The sequence below is a fragment of the Drosophila tropicalis genome, unplaced genomic scaffold (genome assembly GCF_018151085.1).
Source record: "Drosophila tropicalis isolate 14030-0801.00 unplaced genomic scaffold, ASM1815108v1 contig_1160, whole genome shotgun sequence".
Taxonomy (NCBI): Eukaryota; Metazoa; Arthropoda; class Insecta; order Diptera; family Drosophilidae; genus Drosophila; species Drosophila tropicalis.
Window position 1 is genome coordinate 2,920 of NW_027172531.1, and position 4,569 is coordinate 7,488.

At 35.8% G+C, this 4,569-nt stretch overlaps 1 pseudogene; it reads left to right on the forward strand.

Annotated features, from left to right (window-relative positions):
* Nucleotides 1–359: 359 nt before the first annotated feature.
* Nucleotides 360–2,588, forward strand: LOC137575007 (uncharacterized; annotated as a pseudogene).
* The last annotated feature ends 1,981 nt before the right edge of the window (nucleotides 2,589–4,569 follow it).

Sequence of the window (4,569 nt, forward strand, 5' to 3'; positions counted from 1 at the left end):
ATATGTCTTATAGTGGAAACCACTTTAATAAAAAGATCTATACTAGTGGATATGCCCAATAGTGGAAACCACTTTAATAAAAAGATCTATACTAGTGGATATGCCTAATAGTGGACACCACTTAAAAAAGAAGAGGTATAAATCCGCCTTGCGTGGATGAAGTGGATTAGGCCTATTGGGTAACCACTATAAAAAAACGCGCCATGCGGAAAAGAGTTCAAATGAAGTGGTAAGTTGGCAATTATGGTAATAATGCCCAACAAATTATACAAAAATGAAGAAAAACGAAATTATACAGTTCTGAGACTTGAAAGTACCTCAAGGTCCGATCATATATTTTCGAACTTTTTCATAGCGCCATGGCTCCAGGACAGAATCGTCGCAATATATCCTCCAAGGATATTACCAAAAATATGACGAAACCAGAGGGCCGGGGCTAACTTCGACCGCGTCGAAGTTTGTATACCCTTGCAACTTTTTTGTTAACTCTATCCTTACCTATTAGCCATCAATGTGGAAGAACGTTTTATCTAAAAAGGCTTAAGCTTGAGAAAGAAAGGCCTACAATCATAGGAAATAACGAAGATATTGATCAAAGTCACTGTTTTCCACCGATCGTTCCTATGGGAGCTATATGATATAGTCACCCGATCTTTATCAAATTCGGCACAGTCATTAACATATATATTAAATTAAGAAATGTTTAATTTAAAAGCAATCGCGTTAAAAGTAACGAAGTTATTTACAAAAGTCACTGTTTTCGACCAATCGTTCCTATGGGAGCTATATGATATAGTCACCTGATCTTGATCAAATTTGGCATAGTCGCCTATATGCGTAGTAAACTCTCTAATATTAAGTTTCACGACAATAGCTCAGAAAATAACGAAGGTATTGAGAAAGTCACTGTTCGTGACTTGGCCGTTTATATGGGAGCTATATTATATAGTCACCCGATCTTGATCAAATTTGGCATAGTCGCTTATAGGCATAGTAAACTCTCTAATATTAAGTTTCACGACAATAGCTCAGAAAATAACGAAGTTATTGAGAAAGTCACTGTTTGTGACTTGGCCGTTTGTATGGGAGCTATATGATATAGTCACCCGATCTTGATCAAATTTGGCATAGTCGCTTATAGGCGTAGTAAACTCTCTAATATTAAGTTTCACGATAATAGCATAGAAAATAACGAAGTTATTGAGAAAAGTCACTGTTCGTGACTTTGGGGTTTGTATGGGAGCTATATGATATAGTGGTCCGATCCGGATGAATCCGAGATATACAACGCCTGCAGTATATACAAGCCTACGTGCAAAATTTCAGCTCTGTAGCTCTTACGGTCTAGGAGGAGTTTGCGTTGATCCAGACGGACGGACGGACGGACGGACGGACGGACGGACATGGCTAGTTGAACTCGTCTCGTCGTGCTGATCAAGAATATATATACTTTGTATGGTCGGAGATGCTTCGTTCTATGCGTTGCACACTTCTGACCAAAATTAATATACCCTTTTTGCAAGGGTATAATATACACGACGCACAAGGGCGACATTGAAATAAATCCCAAGACATTGGCCTTTCAGAAGCCAACAGGATTACCCGTTTGGTTCTAATGATGGCCTGGCTAATGGCCAAGCAGAAGCATTTGAAGAAATATGCTCAAATCTATACAGAATTGGGTTTCGATGTGGTAGTTGTCCATATAACACCTTGGCAATTGTTGTGGCCCGCTAAAGGAACGCAGGTAAGTCAACACAAATATATATATCATTATGATCCGATATCACTATAACTATATATTTTGATTCTAGGTTGTGGCCGCCGAGACTTTAAAATTCCTGGAGAACAACAACGCTTATGAGCCAATTGTGATGCATGGCTTCTCGGTGGGTGCATATCAGTTGGGCTAGATAATGTTGCAGATGTCAAGGGATATGGAACGTTATGGCAGCATATTGGATCGTTTCGTTTGCCAAATATGGGATAGTGCTGCCGATATTACGGAAATACCTGTGGGTCTGCCCAAATCCATATTTCCCAAGAACGCCCGGATGCAGAGTGCATTGAGAAATTATACGCTTTACCATATGAAGACATTCCATAATCAGGCGACTATATGAGATCGAGTCAAATGTTCCATTCGACTCTATTAAAGTCGCCAGCCCTGTTCTTTGTCTCCAAGGACGATCCAATCGGTCCACCATCATCGAATCATGCGGTGAGCAATTTACATTTCTAAATGGTTTAATAATTCTGTAACTAATTAACAAATCCTCATACTCAGGTCCGCGAGAATTGGGAGACAGCCGATATTACGGTCACTTTCAAGTGTTGGGATCATTCGCAACATGCTGCCCACTTCATGAAACATCGGGGATGAGTATCTGCAGATCTTGTTCCAGCATCTGAAGACATCGGGGGTACTCGAGGCCATCGGAGTGCCAAAGAGGGCCAAATTGTAAGCGGCGACTCCTGTGAGACGGTGATATAAAATGCAACGCGATTGATTGATTTTACTCCCTTTTTAGTTTCTAAGTTTCAAAAGATTTCAATTAATATTAGCACATTCATATATATATATACATATATATATACATATGTATGTGTCTGCACCGATTTATATATGTGTGTATGTGCATGTATTTTTGTGTGTATGTGTTTCTTAAGGCAGAATCTTGAAGCGACAGCGAATCCAGACTTAAGCTGTTAATGTTGAAAATAAGAGGACAATGCTCTATATTATCTATTGTTATTATTTGTAGAATCATTAAAATACATATAAATAAATAGTAATTTAACGAATAATTAAAAACTACTAAAATCAAACGCTGTCATTTTAAAATTTTCGCATTTGAGACCCGACTTTGGAAAGCTATTAATATTAATTTGTTAAATGAATTAAACAAAATCAAATTTTTCTACAATTTATCATTATTAAGTTGTTATGGTATCTTTGGAGATGAAAGCTACAAAAGGATATATCTTTCAACATCGGCAAACTCTGTGAATTGCCTTAGAATTTTGAACTTATAATCACTTAGGCATACATCGAAAATGTCAAGCATTACAGAGTTAGTCCTGTCGTTGTACAAAAGTGATTCTTCCGGGAATAAAAATTTCCCAACTTTTAGTTAATAAATCTGTATAAAAGACAAAACTAAAAAAATTAAAGGAAAAATACGTAAAGTTCACAATGAATTGTCGGAAAAAAAAAGAATGAGGCGTATGCAATTGTATATTATTATATATATTTTAATCAAAAAATTAATTTTATTGTTCAACAGAATTCTAAAAAGAATTCTATCTAAATGTGCAAAATTGGTGTTTTATAATAATCTTGACTAAATAAAAAAATTATTATTTCGGAAGGAGTTTACCAAAAGTAAACCACTGTGCAATGGCATTCTTGTACGTTTCACGCACACTATAAATTTTTTGTTACTCTCTGTTATTGGCTCTGTTCGTTTCAATTTCCAACTAGCATTATGGTGTTGGTGGGAAATGACCTTTTTGCTAAAATAAATTTTTATAACCAGTGGGTTCAAATCCACGCCAAGGATGCATGGAAAAAGAGGACGGGCTAACTTTTTTTATGGATATTTTTTTTTTCGATTTATTTTAATGGATAAACGACAAGAAATATTTCTTGTTACTTTCTTATTGCCTCTGATCGTACGAAATTCTCATAAACAGGGTAGTGGTAAATGGCTTATTGTCTGGTGCGTTCACAACGGAGACGCGGTTCGAAACCGCGCCGGGTATATCAAGAGGAGTGACTATTCTTTTTTTAATATTTTTTCCGTCTGTCAGTTTGTTGTTTTTCAAAAAAACTAATTTTGTTTTTTTTTTTTTGCTATTTAGTTAATAAAATGATATAAAAATGAAATATTTGGTTAAATGCTAAATACACAACCAGTATGATGTCAGCTCTTGTTGTAATGATCGTGTGGTGTAAGCTGTAAGTGAATGGGGACGATACGGTATTGATGCAGATGTATGGTGTGATGTGTTGGTTCAAATCTCAGTAATGTCGTGTCATATTTTCTTTTCCTTTTTTTTTAATCATTTTTTTTTTCATGTGTTCATACATAATTTATTACATTTATGTACATACATATATGTATGGGATTTTCTTCATACAAATATGTATGTATACACATACAAATATGTATGTACACTCAAGTATGTGTGTCTATGTATGACATATACATGGTGCCGTCTTAATTTTGGCCATGGCCACACGAATTAAGATTGAGTCTGTTCTGGTTGAGTGTTAAATCAAGACTGCTTTATTGAATCAAATCATATTCTGGTCTGGCTTACATCTAAGTGTTTATAATGTTTTCTTCTGGTCACTTTTCTTGTGACACTCTATGTTTAGGGAAACTGTCACTTATCTTGTGACACTCTATGTTTAATGGAATGGTATTGTTTATGTTTACATTAATGTGGAGTGTAGACCTCTTGGGTCGGCTGTTATAGGAAGTGTTGCTAATGGCATAACTCCTCCCCTCTGAGAGTATGAATTCTCCTGAATTCTGTTTACATTAATGTTTATATTTTTCT